The sequence below is a fragment of the Giraffa tippelskirchi genome, chromosome X (genome assembly GCF_054371585.1).
Source record: "Giraffa tippelskirchi isolate mGirTip1 chromosome X, T2T-mGirTip1v1.2.pri, whole genome shotgun sequence".
In the NCBI taxonomy this organism is placed as follows: Eukaryota; Metazoa; Chordata; class Mammalia; order Artiodactyla; family Giraffidae; genus Giraffa; species Giraffa tippelskirchi.
This window is the reverse complement of record NC_137289.1, coordinates 37,425,011-37,447,769: the sequence shown is the minus strand read 5'-3', so window position 1 is coordinate 37,447,769 and position 22,759 is coordinate 37,425,011. Positions and strand designations below refer to the sequence as shown.

General features: G+C 51.6%; 1 long non-coding RNA gene across 1 annotated transcript in view; it reads right to left on the bottom strand.

Moving 5' to 3' along the window:
* Positions 1-22,759, bottom strand: part of LOC145536425 (uncharacterized) — a 325,058-nt gene that overhangs the window by 214,440 nt on the left and 87,859 nt on the right. Inside the window, exons 47-58 of the long non-coding RNA XR_014075840.1 lie at positions 22,347-22,462; positions 20,424-20,539; positions 18,501-18,616; positions 16,627-16,742; positions 14,705-14,820; positions 12,782-12,897; positions 10,861-10,976; positions 8,938-9,053; positions 7,064-7,179; positions 5,141-5,256; positions 3,218-3,333; positions 1,295-1,410 (exon numbers count right to left, since the gene is read on the bottom strand). This is a non-coding gene — a long non-coding RNA (uncharacterized LOC145536425). The remainder of the gene's footprint in view (positions 1-1,294; positions 1,411-3,217; positions 3,334-5,140; positions 5,257-7,063; positions 7,180-8,937; positions 9,054-10,860; positions 10,977-12,781; positions 12,898-14,704; positions 14,821-16,626; positions 16,743-18,500; positions 18,617-20,423; positions 20,540-22,346; positions 22,463-22,759) is intronic.

Here is a 22,759-nt window from a genome sequence, read left to right as displayed (position 1 = left end):
GTGGACGGAGCCACTTAAGTAAGAGTGCTCTGTGGGGACCAATGTCTACACCTATTGCAAAAGGACCCATTATGACAGGAGCACACACTACGATGCACGGCTAGAACCTGGATGTATTCCACGTGGCAAGGGTTTTCAACCAAACCCTAATTCGTGAATCATCCAGGTAATTCTGATCCTAACCCTCATCAGTAACAACAAAGTGACAGAATCCATCACTTCCCGGTCTCCCCAGGAGGCAGCAGCCAGGCCACTCGCCTCAGAGTCCCAGAGACTGCTGTGGACGTGGACCCAGAGCTGGACGGCTCCTCTGGATGCCCTTCTCCCTATGGTCTTCCAGCCCTGGAGAGCCCCCGAAAGAGGACACAGGTCTTTCCCCAACATTCCAGTGGAGCCAACCCAGCTGGCAGAGTTTGGAAGGTGTTTTTGGCTACCATGGGCCTTTCTGAACACGCAAAGGGCGGAGGGAGGCGCCCAGCTCCAGAGGGTGGCTGGCATTTCTGGAGCAACACTGCCAGCAAGCGGAACCATTTTGAGCAAGGCGTGCAGGCCCTTCCTGCGGATCCTGCTGGGGGAAAGCCTGTGAAGAGAGGCCCTGGGGAGTGAGGGTTTCGAGCACTCAGAAGATCCTGGGCGAACCTGACTGCCTGGCACCTCACCAGAGCCGGTGTGGGAGCAACAGGTAGTGCTGTTTGGGGCCGGGCTCGCCCACCAAGGAGCCCCTGGCTGTCAAGCCCTCGGGGGCGTGCTGTCGGTGGCGGCCATGTTCAGGAACAAGGCGCTGAAGCTCCTGCCGCCGGCCACCTGGCCCATCCTGCAGGAAGGCTACTTTGGTAGGTTTAGAAGGACTCAGGTTGCTGAACTAACCATGCCTTTGCTCAGTCTAAGCATTAAGGACGGACCTCCATGGAACCAGTATAAACTGCACTAAAATACTTCAGAAAATCATCTTTCTGACCTGCAAAGGAGGAAAACACAAAGTACACCTGGGAGTTCGCTTCCACACCCATCAGATGTGTGACATCGGCTCCAGGAAAATAATGGCCCTTGCCGGGCTTGAGTTTAAATGCAATTCGGGCACCTTTGAACTTGCAAAGGGTTGGTAGTTGAAGCAAACAGGGAAAACGTTTCTGATCATTACGATGATACAACTATGGCGACGAAGTATGCCTGAACACGCTACTAACCAGACAGTAACCCGAGAAGTTCAGTGAGAGACCTGCCCTGAGAGAGGTGCCTACTGTTCAGAAGCGGGTAACGGAACCAAAGCACAACTGAGGGCTGTGTTACGTACCTATGAGACGTCTGAAATCAGTGTCTGCTCTTCGTCTGTGCCTCAACGCTGGCTCCACACCAAGGCAACATATGAGCCGTTGATCACTCTCTTTCATTATTTTAGCAAACCGCGACCTGAAGAGGAAAGAAAATACCGTTGAATACCTTTGCCACAGATGCAGATCAATATCCTTCAGGAAGAATTCGGCTTCAAAACGATAAGTAACCAACGAAAACAAAAAACACACCAGTCACCACAAAGTCCCATTAGGAGAAAACAAACCAAAACACCCGATCAAACCACACTACCTACCCCTAGGAGAAGTCAGCATAAATGTCTAGATGGTCTGGACCTTATACTGCAAACCCACTGTGATGTAACTCACTGTAACCATTTAGACTCAGTGTTGTGGACTGAGGCTGCGGTCTAACATACCGATGCCCTTTTCTGCTCACCTACACTACCGGCCCTGAGGTTTCCGAAAAGAATAACCTGTTAGCCCTGCATGTACAGATACACAAACGTTCTCCCGCTCAGCACTTAATTGATTCCCATGAGGGATGAGTGTCCTGGCAGAAGGGACACATGACATAAGTCTAGGGTTTGTTCAGCACACTCAGTCACCTAGCTAGAAACAAGTTACCAAAGTGCACGGAGCCACTTAAGTAAGAGTGCTCTGTGGGGACCAATGTCTACACCTATTGCAAAAGGACCCATTATGACAGGAGCACACACTACGATGCACGGCTAGAACCTGGATGTATTCCACGAGGCAAGGGTTTTCAACCAAACCCTAATTCGTGAATCATCCAGGTAATTCTGATCCTAACCCTCATCAGTAACAACAAAGTGACAGAATCCATCACTTCCCGGTCTCCCCAGGAGGCAGCGGCCAGGCCACTCGCCTCAGAGTCCCAGAGACTGCTGTGGACGTGGACCCAGAGCTGGACGGCTCCTCTGGATGCCCTTCTCCCTATGGTCTTCCAGCCCAGGAGAGCCCCCGAAAGAGGACACGGGTCTTTCCCCAACATTCCAGTGGAGCCAACCCAGCTGGCAGAGTTTGGAAGGTGTTTTTGGCTACCATGGGCCTTTCTGAACACGCAAAGGGCGGAGGGAGGCGCCCAGCTCCAGAGGGTGGCTGGCATTTCTGGAGCAACACTGCCAGCAAGCGGAACCATTTTGAGCAAGGCGTGCAGGCCCTTCCTGCGGATCCTGCTGGGGGAAGGCCTGTGAAGAGAGGCCCTGGGGAGTGAGGGTTTCGAGCACTCAGAAGATCCTGGGCGAACCTGACTGCCTGGCACCTCACCAGAGCCGGTGTGGGAGCAACAGGTAGTGCTGTTTGGGGCCGGGCTCGCCCACCAAGGAGCCCCTGGCTGTCAAGCCCTCGGGGGCGTGCTGTCGGTGGCGGCCATGTTCAGGAACAAGGCGCTGAAGCTCCTGCCGCCGGCCACCTGGCCCATCCTGCAGGAAGGCTACTTTGGTAGGTTTAGAAGGACTCAGGTTGCTGAACTAACCATGCCTTTGCTCAGTCTCAGCATTAAGGACGGACCTCCATGGAACCAGTATAAACTGCACTAAAATACTTCAGAAAATCATCTTTCTGACCTGCAAAAGAGGAAAACACAAAGTACACCTGGGATTTCGCTTCCACACCCATCAGATGTGTGACATCGGCTCCAGGAAAATAATGGCCCTTGCCGGGCTTGAGTTTAAATGGAATTCGGGCACCTTTGAACTTGCAAATGGTTGATAGTTGAAGCAAACAGGGAAAACGTTTCTGATCAATACGATGATACAACTATGGCGACGAAGTATGCCTGAACACGCTACTAACCAGACAGTAACCCGAGAAGTTCAGTGAGAGACCTGCCCTGAGAGAGGTGCCTACTGTACAGAAGCGGGTAACGGAACCAAAGCACAACTGAGGGCTGTGTTACGTACCTATGAGACGTCTGAAATCAGTGTCTGCTCTTCGTCTGTGCCTCAACGCTGGCTCCACACCAAGGCAACATATGAGCCGTTGATCACTCTCTTTCATTATTTTAGCAAACCGCGACCTGAAGAGGAAACAAAATACCGTTGAATACCTTTGCCACAGATGCAGATCAATATCCTTCAGGAAGAATTCGGCTTGAAAACGATAAGTAACCAACGAAAACAAAAAACACACCAGTCACCACAAAGTCCCATTAAGCGAAAACAAACCAAAACACCCGATCAAACCACACTACCTACCCCTAGGAGAAGTCAGCATAAATGCCTAGATGGTCTGGACCTTATACTGCAAACCCACTGTGATGTAACTCACTGTAACCATTTAGACTCAGTGTTGTGGACTGAGGCTGCGGTCTAACATACCGATGCCCTTTTCTGCTCACCTACACTACCGGCCCTGAGGTTTCCGAAAAGAATAACCTGTTAGCCCTGCATGCACAGATACACAAACGTTCTCCCGCTCGGCACTTAATTGATTCCCATGAGGGATGAGTGTCCTGGCCGAAGGGACACATGACATAAGTCTAGGGTTTGTTCAGCACACTCAGTCACCTAGCTAGAAACAAGTTACCAAAGTGGACGGAGCCACTTAAGTAAGAGTGCTCTGTGGGGACCAATGTCTACACCTATTGCAAAAGGACCCATTATGACAGGAGCACACACTACGATGCACGGCTAGAACCTGGATGTATTCCACGAGGCAAGGGTTTTCAACCAAACCCTAATTCGTGAATCATCCAGGTAATTCTGATCCTAACCCTCATCAGTAACAACAAAGTGACAGAATCCATCACTTCCCGGTCTCCCCAGGAGGCAGCGGCCAGGCCACTCGCCTCAGAGTCCCAGAGACTGCTGTGGACGTGGACCCAGAGCTGGACGGCTCCTCTGGATGCCCTTCTCCCTATGGTCTTCCAGCCCAGGAGAGCCCCCGAAAGAGGACACGGGTCTTTCCCCAACATTCCAGTGGAGCCAACCCAGCTGGCAGAGTTTGGAAGGTGTTTTTGGCTACCATGGGCCTTTCTGAACACGCAAAGGGCGGAGGGAGGCGCCCAGCTCCAGAGGGTGGCTGGCATTTCTGGAGCAACACTGCCAGCAAGCGGAACCATTTTGAGCAAGGCGTGCAGGCCCTTCCTGCGGATCCTGCTGGGGGAAGGCCTGTGAAGAGAGGCCCTGGGGAGTGAGGGTTTCGAGCACTCAGAAGATCCTGGGCGAACCTGACTGCCTGGCACCTCACCAGAGCCGGTGTGGGAGCAACAGGTAGTGCTGTTTGGGGCCGGGCTCGCCCACCAAGGAGCCCCTGGCTGTCAAGCCCTCGGGGGCGTGCTGTCGGTGGCGGCCATGTTCAGGAACAAGGCGCTGAAGCTCCTGCCGCCGGCCACCTGGCCCATCCTGCAGGAAGGCTACTTTGGTAGGTTTAGAAGGACTCAGGTTGCTGAACTAACCATGCCTTTGCTCAGTCTCAGCATTAAGGACGGACCTCCATGGAACCAGTATAAACTGCACTAAAATACTTCAGAAAATCATCTTTCTGACCTGCAAAAGAGGAAAACACAAAGTACACCTGGGATTTCGCTTCCACACCCATCAGATGTGTGACATCGGCTCCAGGAAAATAATGGCCCTTGCCGGGCTTGAGTTTAAATGGAATTCGGGCACCTTTGAACTTGCAAATGGTTGATAGTTGAAGCAAACAGGGAAAACGTTTCTGATCAATACGATGATACAACTATGGCGACGAAGTATGCCTGAACACGCTACTAACCAGACAGTAACCCGAGAAGTTCAGTGAGAGACCTGCCCTGAGAGAGGTGCCTACTGTACAGAAGCGGGTAACGGAACCAAAGCACAACTGAGGGCTGTGTTACGTACCTATGAGACGTCTGAAATCAGTGTCTGCTCTTCGTCTGTGCCTCAACGCTGGCTCCACACCAAGGCAACATATGAGCCGTTGATCACTCTCTTTCATTATTTTAGCAAACCGCGACCTGAAGAGGAAACAAAATACCGTTGAATACCTTTGCCACAGATGCAGATCAATATCCTTCAGGAAGAATTCGGCTTGAAAACGATAAGTAACCAACGAAAACAAAAAACACACCAGTCACCACAAAGTCCCATTAAGCGAAAACAAACCAAAACACCCGATCAAACCACACTACCTACCCCTAGGAGAAGTCAGCATAAATGTCTAGATGGTCTGGACCTTATACTGCAAACCCACTGTGATGTAACTCACTGTAACCATTTAGACTCAGTGTTGTGGACTGAGGCTGCGGTCTAACATACCGATGCCCTTTTCTGCTCACCTACACTACCGGCCCTGAGGTTTCCGAAAAGAATAACCTGTTAGCCCTGCATGCACAGATACACAAACGTTCTCCCGCTCAGCACTTAATTGATTCCCATGAGGGATGAGTGTCCTGGCCGAAGGGACACATGACATAAGTCTAGGGTTTGTTCAGCACACTCAGTCACCTAGTTAGAAACAAGTTACCAAAGTGGACGGAGCCACTTAAGTAAGAGTGCTCTGTGGGGACCAATGTCTACACCTATTGCAAAAGGACCCATTATGACAGGAGCACACACTACGATGCACGGCTAGAACCTGGATGTATTCCACGAGGCAAGGGTTTTCAACCAAACCCTAATTCGTGAATCATCCAGGTAATTCTGATCCTAACCCTCATCAGTAACAACAAAGTGACAGAATCCATCACTTCCCGGTCTCCCCAGGAGGCAGCGGCCAGGCCACTCGCCTCAGAGTCCCAGAGACTGCTGTGGACGTGGACCCAGAGCTGGACGGCTCCTCTGGATGCCCTTCTCCCTATGGTCTTCCAGCCCAGGAGAGCCCCCGAAAGAGGACACGGGTCTTTCCCCAACATTCCAGTGGAGCCAACCCAGCTGGCAGAGTTTGGAAGGTGTTTTTGGCTACCATGGGCCTTTCTGAACACGCAAAGGGCGGAGGGAGGCGCCCAGCTCCAGAGGGTGGCTGGCATTTCTGGAGCAACACTGCCAGCAAGCGGAACCATTTTGAGCAAGGCGTGCAGGCCCTTCCTGCGGATCCTGCTGGGGGAAGGCCTGTGAAGAGAGGCCCTGGGGAGTGAGGGTTTCGAGCACTCAGAAGATCCTGGGCGAACCTGACTGCCTGGCACCTCACCAGAGCCGGTGTGGGAGCAACAGGTAGTGCTGTTTGGGGCCGGGCTCGCCCACCAAGGAGCCCCTGGCTGTCAAGCCCTCGGGGGCGTGCTGTCCGTGGCGGCCATGTTCAGGAACAAGGCGCTGAAGCTCCTGCCGCCGGCCACCTGGCCCATCCTGCAGGAAGGCTACTTTGGTAGGTTTAGAAGGACTCAGGTTGCTGAACTAACCATGCCTTTGCTCAGTCTCAGCATTAAGGACGGACCTCCATGGAACCAGTATAAACTGCACTAAAATACTTCAGAAAATCATCTTTCTGACCTGCAAAAGAGGAAAACACAAAGTACACCTGGGATTTCGCTTCCACACCCATCAGATGTGTGACATCGGCTCCAGGAAAATAATGGCCCTTGCCGGGCTTGAGTTTAAATGGAATTCGGGCACCTTTGAACTTGCAAATGGTTGATAGTTGAAGCAAACAGGGAAAACGTTTCTGATCAATACGATGATACAACTATGGCGACGAAGTATGCCTGAACACGCTACTAACCAGACAGTAACCCGAGAAGTTCAGTGAGAGACCTGCCCTGAGAGAGGTGCCTACTGTACAGAAGCGGGTAACGGAACCAAAGCACAACTGAGGGCTGTGTTACGTACCTATGAGACGTCTGAAATCAGTGTCTGCTCTTCGTCTGTGCCTCAACGCTGGCTCCACACCAAGGCAACATATGAGCCGTTGATCACTCTCTTTCATTATTTTAGCAAACCGCGACCTGAAGAGGAAACAAAATACCGTTGAATACCTTTGCCACAGATGCAGATCAATATCCTTCAGGAAGAATTCGGCTTGAAAACGATAAGTAACCAACGAAAACAAAAAACACACCAGTCACCACAAAGTCCCATTAAGAGAAAACAAACCAAAACACCCGATCAAACCACACTACCTACCCCTAGGAGAAGTCAGCATAAATGTCTAGATGGTCTGGACCTGATACTGCAAACCCACTGTGATGTAACTCACTGTAACCATTTAGACTCAGTGTTGTGGACTGAGGCTGCGGTCTAACATACCGATGCCCTTTTCTGCTCACCTACACTACCGGCCCTGAGGTTTCCGAAAAGAATAACCTGTTAGCCCTGCATGCACAGATACACAAACGTTCTCCCGCTCAGCACTTAATTGATTCCCATGAGGGATGAGTGTCCTGGCAGAAGGGACACATGACATAAGTCTAGGGTTTGTTCAGCACACTCAGTCACCTAGCTAGAAACAAGTTACCAAAGTGGACGGAGCCACTTAAGTAAGAGTGCTCTGTGGGGACCAATGTCTACACCTATTGCAAAAGGACCCATTATGACAGGAGCACACACTACGATGCACGGCTAGAACCTGGATGTATTCCACGTGGCAAGGGTTTTCAAACAAACCCTAATTCGTGAATCATCCAGGTAATTCTGATCCTAACCCTCATCAGTAACAACAAAGTGACAGAATCCATCACTTCCCAGTCTCCCCAGGAGGCAGCGGCCAGGCCACTCGCCTCAGAGTCCCAGAGACTGCTGTGGACGTGGACCCAGAGCTGGACGGCTCCTCTGGATGCCCTTCTCCCTATGGTCTTCCAGCCCAGGAGAGCCCCCGAAAGAGGACACGGGTCTTTCCCCAACATTCCAGTGGAGCCAACCCAGCTGGCAGAGTTTGGAAGGTGTTTTTGGCTACCATGGGCCTTTCTGAACACGCAAAGGGCGGAGGGAGGCGCCCAGCTCCAGAGGGTGGCTGGCATTTCTGGAGCAACACTGCCAGCAAGCGGAACCATTTTGAGCAAGGCGTGCAGGCCCTTCCTGCGGATCCTGCTGGGGGAAGGCCTGTGAAGAGAGGCCCTGGGGAGTGAGGGTTTCGAGCACTCAGAAGATCCTGGGCGAACCTGACTGCCTGGCACCTCACCAGAGCCGGTGTGGGAGCAACAGGTAGTGCTGTTTGGGGCCGGGCTCGCCCAACGAGGAGCCCCTGGCTGTCAAGCCCTCGGGGGCGTGGTGTCGGTGGCGGCCATGTTCAGGAACAAGGCCCTGAAGCTCCTGCCACCGGCCACCTGGCCCATCCTGCAGGAAGGTTGCTCAGTCTCAGCATTAAGGACAGACCTCCATGGAACCAGTATAAACTGCACTAAAATACTTCAGAAAATCATCTTTCTGACCTGCAAAGGAGGAAAACACAAAGTACATCTGGGAGTTCTCTTCCACAACCATCAGATGTGTGACATCGGCTCCAGGAAAATAATGGCCCTTGCCGGGCTTGAGTTTAAATGGAATTCGGGCACCTTTGAACTTGCAAATGGTTGATAGTTGAAGCAAACAGGGAAAACGTTTCTGACCATTACGATGATACAACTGTGGCGACGAACAATGCCTGAACACGCTAGTAACCAGACAGTAACCCGAGAAGTTCGGTGAGAGACCCGCCCCGAGAGAGGTGCCTACTGTTCAGAAGCGGGTAACAGAACCAAAGCACAACTGAGGGCTGTGTTACGTACCTATGAGACGTCTGAAATCAGTGTCTGCTCTTCGTCTGTGCCTCAACGCTGGATCCACACCAAGGCAACAAATGAGCCGTTGATCACTCTCTTTCATTATTTTAGGAAACCGCGACCTGAAAAGGAAAGAAAATACCGTTGAATACCTTTGCCACAGATGCAGATCAATATCCTTCAGGAAGAATTCGGTTTCAAAACGATAAGTAACCCACGAAAACAAAAAACACACCAGTCACCACAAAGTCCCATTAGGAGAAAACAAACCAAAACACCCGATCAAACCACACTACCTACCCCTAGGAGAAGTCAGCATAAATGTCTAGATGGTCTGGACCTTATACTGCAAACCCACTGTGATGTAACTCACTGTAACCATTTAGACTCAGTGTTGTGGACTGAGGCTGCGGTCTAACATACCGATGCCCTTTTCTGCTCACCTACACTACCGGCCCTGAGGTTTCCGAAAAGAATAACCTGTTAGCCCTGCATGCACAGATACACAAACGTTCTCCCGCTCAGCACTTAATTGATTCCCATGAGGGATGAGTGTCCTGGCAGAAGGGACACATGACATAAGTCTAGGGTTTGTTCAGCACACTCAGTCACCTAGCTAGAAACAAGTTACCAAAGTGGACGGAGCCACTTAAGTAAGAGTGCTCTGTGGGGACCAATGTCTACACCTATTGCAAAAGGACCCATTATGACAGGAGCACACACTACGATGCACGGCTAGAACCTGGATGTATTCCACGTGGCAAGGGTTTTCAACCAAACCCTAATTCGTGAATCATCCAGGTAATTCTGATCCTAACCCTCATCAGTAACAACAAAGTGACAGAATCCATCACTTCCCGGTCTCCCCAGGAGGCAGCGGCCAGGCCACTCGCCTCAGAGTCCCAGAGACTGCTGTGGACGTGGACCCAGAGTTGGACGGCTCCTCTGGATGCCCTTTTCCCTATGGTCTTCCAGCCCAGGAGAGCCCCCGAAAGAGGACACGGGTCTTTCCCCAACATTCCAGTGGAGCCAACCCAGCTGGCAGAGTTTGGAAGGTGTTTTTGGCTACCATGGGCCTTTCTGAACACGCAAAGGGCGGAGGGAGGCGCCCAGCTCCAGAGGGTGGCTGGCATTTCTGGAGCAACACTGCCAGCAAGCGGAACCATTTTGACCAAGGCGTGCAGGCCCTTCCTGCGGATCCTGCTGGGGGAAGGCCTGTGAAGAGAGGCCCTGGGGAGTGAGGGTTTCGAGCACTCAGAAGATCCTGGGCGAACCTGACTGCCTGGCACCTCACCAGAGCCGGTGTGGGAGCAACAGGTAATGCTGTTTGGGGCCGGGCTCGCCCACCAAGGAGCCCCTGGCTGTCAAGCCCTCGGGGGCGTGCTGTCGGTGGCGGCCATGTTCAGGAACAAGGCGCTGAAGCTCGTGCCACCGGCCACCTGGCCCATCCTGCAGGAAGGCTACTTCGGTAGGTTTAGAAGGACTCAGGTTGCTGAACTAACCATGCCTTTGCTCAGTCTCAGCATTAAGGACGGACCTCCATGGAACCAGTATAAACTGCACTAAAATACTTCAGAAAATCATCTTTCTGACCTGCAAAGGAGGAAAACACAAAGTATACCTGGGAGTTCGCTTCCACACCCATCAGATGTGTGACATCGGCTCCGGGAAAATAATGGCCCTTGCCGGGCTTGAGTTTAAATGCAATTCGGGCACCTTTGAACTTGCAAAGGGTTGGTAGTTGAAGCAAACAGGGAAAACGTTTCTGATCATTACGATGATACAACTATGGCGACGAAGTATGCCTGAACACGCTACTAACCAGACAGTAACCCGAGAAGTTCAGTGAGAGACCTGCCCTGAGAGAGGTGCCTACTCTTCAGAAGCGGGTAACGGAACCAAAGCACAACTGAGGGCTGTGTTACGTACCTATGAGACGTCTGAAATCAGTGTCTGCTCTTCGTCTGTGCCTCAACGCTGGCTCCACACCAAGGCAACATATGAGCCGTTGATCACTCTCTTTCATTATTTTAGCAAACCGCGACCTGAAGAGGAAAGAAAATACCGTTGAATACCTTTGCCACAGATGCAGATCAATATCCTTCAGGAAGAATTCGGCTTCAAAACGATAAGTAACCAACGAAAACAAAAAACACACCAGTCACCACAAAGTCCCATTAAGAGAAAACAAACCAAAACACCCGATCAAACCACACTACCTACCCCTAGGAGAAGTCAGCATAAATGTCTAGATGGTCTGGACCTTATACTGCAAACCCACTGTGATGTAACTCACTGTAACCATTTAGACTCAGTGTTGTGGACTGAGGCTGTGGTCTAACATACCGATGCCCTTTTCTGCTCACCTACACTACCGGCCCTGAGGTTTCCGAAAAGAATAACCTGTTAGCCCTGCATGCACAGATACACAAACGTTCTCCCGCTCAGCACTTAATTGATTCCCATGAGGGATGAGTGTCCTGGCAGAAGGGACACATGACATAAGTCTAGGGTTTGTTCAGCACACTCAGTCACCTAGCTAGAAACAAGTTACCAAAGTGGACGGAGCCACTTAAGTAAGAGTGCTCTGTGGGGACCAATGTCTACACCTATTGCAAAAGGACCCATTATGACAGGAGCACACACTACGATGCACGGCTAGAACCTGGATGTATTCCACGTGGCAAGGGTTTTCAACCAAACCCTAATTCGTGAATCATCCAGGTAATTCTGATCCTAACCCTCATCAGTAACAACAAAGTGACAGAATCCATCACTTCCCGGTCTCCCCACGAGGCAGCAGCCAGGCCACTCGCGTCAGAGTCCCAGACTGCTGTGGACGTGGACCCAGAGCTGGACGGCTCCTCTGGATGCCCTTCTCCCTATGGTCTTCCAGCCCTGGAGAGCCCCCGAAAGAGGACACAGGTCTTTCCCCAACATTCCAGTGGAGCCAACCCAGCTGGCAGAGTTTGGAAGGTGTTTTTGGCTACCATGGGCCTTTCTGAACACGCAAAGGGCGGAGGGAGGCGCCCAGCTCCAGAGGGTGGCTGGCATTTCTGGAGCAACACTGCCAGCAAGCGGAACCATTTTGAGCAAGGCGTGCAGGCCCTTCCTGCGGATCCTGCTGGGGGAAAGCCTGTGAAGAGAGGCCCTGGGGAGTGAGGGTTTCGAGCACTCAGAAGATCCTGGGCGAACCTGACTGCCTGGCACCTCACCAGAGCCGGTGTGGGAGCAACAGGTAGTGCTGTTTGGGGCCGGGCTCGCCCACCAAGGAGCCCCTGGCTGTCAAGCCCTCGGGGGCGTGCTGTCGGTGGCGGCCATGTTCAGGAACAAGGCGCTGAAGCTCCTGCCGCCGGCCACCTGGCCCATCCTGCAGGAAGGCTACTTTGGTAGGTTTAGAAGGACTCAGGTTGCTGAACTAACCATGCCTTTGCTCAGTCTCAGCATTAAGGACGGACCTCCATGGAACCAGTATAAACTGCACTAAAATACTTCAGAAAATCATCTTTCTGACCTGCAAAGGAGGAAAACACAAAGTATACCTGGGAGTTCGCTTCCACACCCATCAGATGTGTGACATCGGCTCCGGGAAAATAATGGCCCTTGCCGGGCTTGAGTTTAAATGCAATTCGGGCACCTTTGAACTTGCAAAGGGTTGGTAGTTGAAGCAAACAGGGAAAACGTTTCTGATCATTACGATGATACAACTATGGCGACGAAGTTTGCCTGAACACGCTACTAACCAGACAGTAACCCGAGAAGTTCAGTGAGAGACCTGCCCTGAGAGAGGTGCCTACTGTTCAGAAGCGGGTAACGGAACCAAAGCACAACTGAGGGCTTTGTTACGTACCTATGAGACGTCTGAAATCAGTGTCTGCTCTTCGTCTGTGCCTCAACGCTGGCTCCACACCAAGGCAACATATGAGCCGTTGATCACTCTCTTTCATTATTTTAGCAAACCGCGACCTGAAGAGGAAAGAAAATACCGTTGAATACCTTTGCCACAGATGCAGATCAATATCCTTCAGGAAGAATTCGGCTTCAAAACGATAAGTAACCAACGAAAACAAAAAACACACCAGTCACCACAAAGTCCCATTAGGAGAAAACAAACCAAAACACCCGATCAAACCACACTACCTACCCCTAGGAGAAGTCAGCATAAATGTCTAGATGGTCTGGACCTTATACTGCAAACCCACTGTGATGTAACTCACTGTAACCATTTAGACTCAGTGTTGTGGACTGAGGCTGCGGTCTAACATACCGATGCCCTTTTCTGCTCACCTACACTACCGGCCCTGAGGTTTCCGAAAAGAATAACCTGTTAGCCCTGCATGTACAGATACACAAACGTTCTCCCGCTCAGCACTTAATTGATTCCCATGAGGGATGAGTGTCCTGGCAGAAGGGACACATGACATAAGTCTAGGGTTTGTTCAGCACACTCAGTCACCTAGCTAGAAACAAGTTACCAAAGTGCACGGAGCCACTTAAGTAAGAGTGCTCTGTGGGGACCAATGTCTACACCTATTGCAAAAGGACCCATTATGACAGGAGCACACACTACGATGCACGGCTAGAACCTGGATGTATTCCACGAGGCAAGGGTTTTCAACCAAACCCTAATTCGTGAATCATCCAGGTAATTCTGATCCTAACCCTCATCAGTAACAACAAAGTGACAGAATCCATCACTTCCCGGTCTCCCCAGGAGGCAGCGGCCAGGCCACTCGCCTCAGAGTCCCAGAGACTGCTGTGGACGTGGACCCAGAGCTGGACGGCTCCTCTGGATGCCCTTCTCCCTATGGTCTTCCAGCCCAGGAGAGCCCCCGAAAGAGGACACGGGTCTTTCCCCAACATTCCAGTGGAGCCAACCCAGCTGGCAGAGTTTGGAAGGTGTTTTTGGCTACCATGGGCCTTTCTGAACACGCAAAGGGCGGAGGGAGGCGCCCAGCTCCAGAGGGTGGCTGGCATTTCTGGAGCAACACTGCCAGCAAGCGGAACCATTTTGAGCAAGGCGTGCAGGCCCTTCCTGCGGATCCTGCTGGGGGAAGGCCTGTGAAGAGAGGCCCTGGGGAGTGAGGGTTTCGAGCACTCAGAAGATCCTGGGCGAACCTGACTGCCTGGCACCTCACCAGAGCCGGTGTGGGAGCAACAGGTAGTGCTGTTTGGGGCCGGGCTCGCCCACCAAGGAGCCCCTGGCTGTCAAGCCCTCGGGGGCGTGCTGTCGGTGGCGGCCATGTTCAGGAACAAGGCGCTGAAGCTCCTGCCGCCGGCCACCTGGCCCATCCTGCAGGAAGGCTACTTTGGTAGGTTTAGAAGGACTCAGGTTGCTGAACTAACCATGCCTTTGCTCAGTCTCAGCATTAAGGACGGACCTCCATGGAACCAGTATAAACTGCACTAAAATACTTCAGAAAATCATCTTTCTGACCTGCAAAAGAGGAAAACACAAAGTACACCTGGGATTTCGCTTCCACACCCATCAGATGTGTGACATCGGCTCCAGGAAAATAATGGCCCTTGCCGGGCTTGAGTTTAAATGGAATTCGGGCACCTTTGAACTTGCAAATGGTTGATAGTTGAAGCAAACAGGGAAAACGTTTCTGATCAATACGATGATACAACTATGGCGACGAAGTATGCCTGAACACGCTACTAACCAGACAGTAACCCGAGAAGTTCAGTGAGAGACCTGCCCTGAGAGAGGTGCCTACTGTACAGAAGCGGGTAACGGAACCAAAGCACAACTGAGGGCTGTGTTACGTACCTATGAGACGTCTGAAATCAGTGTCTGCTCTTCGTCTGTGCCTCAACGCTGGCTCCACACCAAGGCAACATATGAGCCGTTGATCACTCTCTTTCATTATTTTAGCAAACCGCGACCTGAAGAGGAAACAAAATACCGTTGAATACCTTTGCCACAGATGCAGATCAATATCCTTCAGGAAGAATTCGGCTTGAAAACGATAAGTAACCAACGAAAACAAAAAACACACCAGTCACCACAAAGTCCCATTAAGCGAAAACAAACCAAAACACCCGATCAAACCACACTACCTACCCCTAGGAGAAGTCAGCATAAATGTCTAGATGGTCTGGACCTTATACTGCAAACCCACTGTGATGTAACTCACTGTAACCATTTAGACTCAGTGTTGTGGACTGAGGCTGCGGTCTAACATACCGATGCCCTTTTCTGCTCACCTACACTACCGGCCCTGAGGTTTCCGAAAAGAATAACCTGTTAGCCCTGCATGCACAGATACACAAACGTTCTCCCGCTCAGCACTTAATTGATTCCCATGAGGGATGAGTGTCCTGGCCGAAGGGACACATGACATAAGTCTAGGGTTTGTTCAGCACACTCAGTCACCTAGTTAGAAACAAGTTACCAAAGTGGACGGAGCCACTTAAGTAAGAGTGCTCTGTGGGGACCAATGTCTACACCTATTGCAAAAGGACCCATTATGACAGGAGCACACACTACGATGCACGGCTAGAACCTGGATGTATTCCACGTGGCAAGGGTTTTCAACCAAACCCTAATTCGTGAATCATCCAGGTAATTCTGATCCTAACCCTCATCAGTAACAACAAAGTGACAGAATCCATCACTTCCCGGTCTCCCCAGGAGGCAGCGGCCAGGCCACTCGCCTCAGAGTCCCAGAGACTGCTGTGGACGTGGACCCAGAGTTGGACGGCTCCTCTGGATGCCCTTTTCCCTATGGTCTTCCAGCCCAGGAGAGCCCCCGAAAGAGGACACGGGTCTTTCCCCAACATTCCAGTGGAGCCAACCCAGCTGGCAGAGTTTGGAAGGCGTTTTTGGCTACCATGGGCCTTTCTGAACACGCAAAGGGCGGAGGGAGGCGCCCAGCTCCAGAGGGTGGCTGGCATTTCTGGAGCAACACTGCCAGCAAGCGGAACCATTTTGAGCAAGGCGTGCAGGCCCTTCCTGCGGATCCTGCTGGGGGAAGGCCTGTGAAGAGAGGCCCTGGGGAGTGAGGGTTTCGAGCACTCAGAAGATCCTGGGTGAACCTGACTGCCTGGCACCTCACCAGAGCCGGTGTGGGAGCAACAGGTAGTGCTGTTTGGGGCCGGGCTCGCCCAACGAGGAGCCCCTGGCTGTCAAGCCCTCGGGGGCGTGGTGTCGGTGGCGGCCATGTTCAGGAACAAGGCGCTGAAGCTCGTGCCGCCGGCCACCTGGCCCATCCTGCAGGAAGGCTACTTCGGTAGGTTTAGAAGGACTTAGGTTGCTGAACTAACCATGCCTTTGCTCAGTCTCAGCATTAAGGACGGACCTCCATGGAACCAGTATAAACTGCACTAAAATACTTCAGAAAATCATCTTTCTGACCTGCAAAGGAGGAAAACACAAAGGACACCTGGGAGTTCGCTTCCACACCCATCAGATGTGTGACATCGGCTCCAGGAAAATAATGGCCCTTGCCGGGCTTGAGTTTAAATGCAATTCGGGCACCTTTGAACTTGCAAATGGTTGGTAGTTGAAGCAAACAGGGAAAACGTTTCTGATCAATACGATGATACAACTATGGCGACGAAGTATGCCTGAACACGCTACTAACCAGACAGTAACCGAGAAGTTCAGTGAGAGACCTGCCCTGAGAGAGGTGCCTACTCTTCAGAAGCGGGTAACGGAACCAAAGCACAACTGAGGGCTGTGTTACGTACCTATGAGACGTCTGAAATCAGTGTCTGCTCTTCGTCTGTGCCTCAACGCTGGCTCCACACCAAGGCAACATATGAGCCGTTGATCACTCTCTTTCATTATTTTAGCAAACCGCGACCTGAAGAGGAAAGAAAATACCGTTGAATACCTTTGCCACAGATGCAGATCAATATCCTTCAGGAAGAATTCGGCTTGAAAACGATAAGTAACCAACGAAAACAAAAAACACACCAGTCACCACAAAGTCCCATTAAGAGAAAACAAACCAAAACACCCGATCAAACCACACTACCTACCCCTAGGAGAAGTCAGCATAAATGTCTAGATGGTCTGGACCTTATACTGCAAACCCACTGTGATGTAACTCACTGTAACCATTTAGACTCAGTGTTGTGGACTGAGGCTGCGGTCTAACATACCGATGCCCTTTTCTGCTCACCTACACTACCGGCCCTGAGGTTTCCGAAAAGAATAACCTGTTAGCCCTGCATGCACAGATACACAAACGTTCTCCCGCTCAGCACTTAATTGATTCCCATGAGGGATGAGTGTCCTGGCAGAAGGGACACATGACATAAGTCTAGGGTTTGTTCAGCACACTCAGTCACCTAGCTAGAAAGAAGTTACCAAAGTGGACGGAGCCACTTAAGTAAGAGTGCTCTGTGGGGACCAATGTCTACACCTATTGCAAAAGGACCCATTATGACAGGAGCACACACTACGATGCACGGCTAGAACCTGGATGTATTCCACGTGGCAAGGGTTTTCAACCAAACCCTAATTCGTGAATCATCCAGGTAATTCTGATCCTAACCCTCATCAGTAACAACAAAGTGACAGAATCCATCACTTCCCGGTCTCCCCAGGAGGCAGCGGCCAGGCCACTCGCCTCAGAGTCCCAGAGGCTGCTGTGGACGTGGACCCAGAGTTGGACGGCTCCTCTGGATGCCCTTTTCCCTATGGTCTTCCAGCCCAGGAGAGCCCCCGAAAGAGGACACGGGTCTTTCCCCAACATTCCAGTGGAGCCAACCCAGCTGGCAGAGTTTGGAAGGTGTTTTTGGCTACCATGGGCCTTTCTGAACACGCAAAGGGCGGAGGGAGGCGCCCAGCTCCAGAGGGTGGCTGGCATTTCTGGAGCAACACTGCCAGCAAGCGGAACCATTTTGAGCAAGGCGTGCAGGCCCTTCCTGCGGATCCTGCTGGGGGAAGGCCTGTGAAGAGAGGCCCTGGGGAGTGAGGGTTTCGAGCACTCAGAAGATCCTGGGCGAACCTGACTGCCTGGCACCTCACCAGAGCCGGTGTGGGAGCAACAGGTAGTGCTGTTTGGGGCCGGGCTCGCCCAACGAGGAGCCCCTGGCTGTCAAGCCCTCGGGGGCGTGGTGTCGGTGGCGGCCATGTTCAGGAACAAGGCCCTGAAGCTCCTGCCACCGGCCACCTGGCCCATCCTGCAGGAAGGTTGCTCAGTCTCAGCATTAAGGACAGACCTCCATGGAACCAGTATAAACTGCACTAAAATACTTCAGAAAATCATCTTTCTGACCTGCAAAGGAGGAAAACACAAAGTACATCTGGGAGTTCTCTTCCACAACCATCAGATGTGTGACATCGGCTCCAGGAAAATAATGGCCCTTGCCGGGCTTGAGTTTAAATGGAATTCGGGCACCTTTGAACTTGCAAATGGTTGATAGTTGAAGCAAACAGGGAAAACGTTTCTGACCATTACGATGATACAACTGTGGCGACGAACAATGCCTGAACACGCTAGTAACCAGACAGTAACCCGAGAAGTTCGGTGAGAGACCCGCCCCGAGAGAGGTGCCTACTGTTCAGAAGCGGGTAACGGAACCAAAGCACAACTGAGGGCTGTGTTACGTACCTATGAGACGTCTGAAATCAGTGTCTGCTCTTCGTCTGTGCCTCAACGCTGGCTCCACACCAAGGCAACAAATGAGCCGTTGATCACTCTCTTTCATTATTTTAGGAAACCGCGACCTGAAAAGGAAAGAAAATACCGTTGAATACCTTTGCCACAGATGCAGATCAATATCCTCCAGGAAGAATTCGGTTTGAAAACGATAAGTAACCCACGAAAACAAAAAACACACCAGTCACCACAAAGTCCCATTAAGAGAAAACAAACCAAAACACCCGATCAAACCACACTACCTACCCCTAGGAGAAGTCAGCATAAATGTCTAGATGGTCTGGACCTTATACTGCAAACCCACTGTGATGTAACTCACTGTAACCATTTAGACTCAGTGTTGTGGACTGAGGCTGCGGTCTAACATACCGATGCCCTTTTCTGCTCACCTACACTACCGGCCCTGAGGTTTCCGAAAAGAATAACCTGTTAGCCCTGCATGCACAGATACACAAACGTTCTCCCGCTCAGCACTTAATTGATTCCCATGAGGGATGAGTGTCCTGGCAGAAGGGACACATGACATAAGTCTAGGGTTTGTTCAGCACACTCAGTCACCTAGCTAGAAACAAGTTACCAAAGTGGACGGAGCCACTTAAGTAAGAGTGCTCTGTGGGGACCAATGTCTACACCTATTGCAAAAGGACCCATTATGACAGGAGCACACACTACGATGCACGGCTAGAACCTGGATGTATTCCACGTGGCAAGGGTTTTCAACCAAACCCTAATTCGTGAATCATCCAGGTAATTCTGATCCTAACCCTCATCAGTAACAACAAAGTGACAGAATCCATCACTTCCCGGTCTCCCCAGGAGGCAGCGGCCAGGCCACTCGCCTCAGAGTTCCAGAGGCTGCTGTGGACGTGGACCCAGAGTTGGACGGCTCCTCTGGATGCCCTTTTCCCTATGGTCTTCCAGCCCAGGAGAGCCCCCGAAAAAGGACACAGGTATTTCCCCAACATTCCAGTGGAGCCAACCCAGCTGGCAGAGTTTGGAAGGTGTTTTTGGCTACCATGGGCCTTTCTGAACACGCAAAGGGCGGAGGGAGGCGCCCAGCTCCAGAGGGTGGCTGGCATTTCTGGAGCAACACTGCCAGCAAGCGGAACCATTTTGAGCAAGGCGTGCAGGCCCTTCCTGCGGATCCTGCTGGGGGAAGGCCTGTGAAGAGAGGCCCTGGGGAGTGAGGGTTTCGAGCACTCAGAAGATCCTGGGCGAACCTGACTGCCTGGCACCTCACCAGAGCCGGTGTGGGAGCAACAGGTAGTGCTGTTTGGGGCCGGGCTCGCCCACCAAGGAGCCCCTGGCTGTCAAGCCCTCGGGGGCGTGCTGTCGGTGGCGGCCATGTTCAGGAACAAGGCGCTGAAGCTCCTGCCGCCGGCCACCTGGCCCATCCTGCAGGAAGGCTACTTTGGTAGGTTTAGAAGGACTCAGGTTGCTGAACTAACCATGCCTTTGCTCAGTCTCAGCATTAAGGACGGACCTCCATGGAACCAGTATAAACTGCACTAAAATACTTCAGAAAATCATCTTTCTGACCTGCAAAAGAGGAAAACACAAAGTACACCTGGGATTTCGCTTCCACACCCATCAGATGTGTGACATCGGCTCCAGGAAAATAATGGCCCTTGCCGGGCTTGAGTTTAAATGGAATTCGGGCACCTTTGAACTTGCAAATGGTTGATAGTTGAAGCAAACAGGGAAAACGTTTCTGATCAATACGATGATACAACTATGGCGACGAAGTATGCCTGAACACGCTACTAACCAGACAGTAACCCGAGAAGTTCAGTGAGAGACCTGCCCTGAGAGAGGTGCCTACTGTTCAGAAGCGGGTAACGGAACCAAAGCACAACTGAGGGCTGTGTTACGTACCTATGAGACGTCTGAAATCAGTGTCTGCTCTTCGTCTGTGCCTCAACGCTGGCTCCACACCAAGGCAACATCTGAGCCGTTGATCACTCTCTTTCATTATTTTAGCAAACCGCGACCTGAAGAGGAAAGAAAATACCGTTGAATACCTTTGCCACAGATGCAGATCAATATCCTTCAGGAAGAATTCGGCTTGAAAACGATAAGTAACCAACGAAAACAAAAAACACACCAGTCACCACAAAGTCCCATTAAGAGAAAACAAACCAAAACACCCGATCAAACCACACTACCTACCCCTAGGAGAAGTCAGCATAAATGTCTAGATGGTCTGGACCTTATACTGCAAACCCACTGTGATGTAACTCACTGTAACCATTTAGACTCAGTGTTGTGGACTGAGGCTGCGGTCTAACATACCGATGCCCTTTTCTGCTCACCTACACTACCGGCCCTGAGGTTTCCGAAAAGAATAACCTGTTAGCCCTGCATGCACAGATACACAAACGTTCTCCCGCTCAGCACTTAATTGATTCCCATGAGGGATGAGTGTCCTGGCAGAAGGGACACATGACATAAGTCTAGGGTTTGTTCAGCACACTCAGTCACCTAGCTAGAAACAAGTTACCAAAGTGGACGGAGCCACTTAAGTAAGAGTGCTCTGTGGGGACCAATGTCTACACCTATTGCAAAAGGACCCATTATGACAGGAGCACACACTACGATGCACGGCTAGAACCTGGATGTATTCCACGTGGCAAGGGTTTTCAACCAAACCCTAATTCGTGAATCATCCAGGTAATTCTGATCCTAACCCTCATCAGTAACAACAAAGTGACAGAATCCATCACTTCCCGGTCTCCCCAGGAGGCAGCGGCCAGGCCACTCGCCTCAGAGTCCCAGAGGCTGCTGTGGACGTGGACCCAGAGTTGGACGGCTCCTCTGGATGCCCTTTTCCCTATGGTCTTCCAGCCCAGGAGAGCCCCCGAAAGAGGACACGGGTCTTTCCCCAACATTCCAGTGGAGCCAACCCAGCTGGCAGAGTTTGGAAGGTGTTTTTGGCTACCATGGGCCTTTCTGAACACGCAAAGGGCGGAGGGAGGCGCCGAGCTCCAGAGGGTGGCTGGCATTTCTGGAGCAACACTGCCAGCAAGCGGAACCATTTTGAGCAAGGCGTGCAGGTCCTTCCTGCGGATCCTGCTGGGGGAAGGCCTGTGAAGAGAGGCCCTGGGGAGTGAGGGTTTCGAGCACTCAGAAGATCCTGGGCGAACCTGACTGCCTGGCACCTCACCAGAGCCGGTGTGGGAGCAACAGGTAGTGCTGTTTGGGGCCGGGCTCGCCCACCAAGGAGCCCCTGGCTGTCAAGCCCTCGGGGGCGTGCTGTCGGTGGCGGCCATGTTCAGGAACAAGGCGCTGAAGCTCCTGCCGCCGGACACCTGGCCCATCCTGCAGGAAGGCTACTTTGGTAGGTTTAGAAGGACTCAGGTTGCTGAACTAACCATGCCTTTGCTCAGTCTCAGCATTAAGGACGGACCTCCATGGAACCAGTATAAACTGCACTAAAATACTTCAGAAAATCATCTTTCTGACCTGCAAAGGAGGAAAACACAAAGTACACCTGGGAGTTCGCTTCCACACCCATCAGATGTGTGACATCGGCTCCAGGAAAATAATGGCCCTTGCCGGGCTTGAGTTTAAATGGAATTCGGGCACCTTTGAACTTGCAAATGGTTGATAGTTGAAGCAAACAGGGAAAACGTTTCTGATCAATACGATGATACAACTATGGCGACGAAGTATGCCTGAACACGCTACTAACCAGACAGTAACCCGAGAAGTTCAGTGAGAGACCTGCCCTGAGAGAGGTGCCTACTGTTCAGAAGCGGGTAACGGAACCAAAGCACAACTGAGGGCTGTGTTACGTACCTATGAGACGTCTGAAATCAGTGTCTGCTCTTCGTCTGTGCCTCAACGCTGGCTCCACACCAAGGCAACATATGAGCCGTTGATCACTCTCTTTCATTATTTTAGCAAACCGCGACCTGAAGAGGAAACAAAATACCGTTGAATACCTTTGCCACAGATGCAGATCAATATCCTTCAGGAAGAATTCGGCTTGAAAACGATAAGTAACCAACGAAAACAAAAAACACACCAGTCACCACAAAGTCCCATTAAGAGAAAACAAACCAAAACACCCGATCAAACCACACTACCTACCCCTAGGAGAAGTCAGCATAAATGTCTAGATGGTCTGGACCTTATACTGCAAACCCACTGTGATGTAACTCACTGTAACCATTTAGACTCAGTGTTGTGGACTGAGGCTGCGGTCTAAC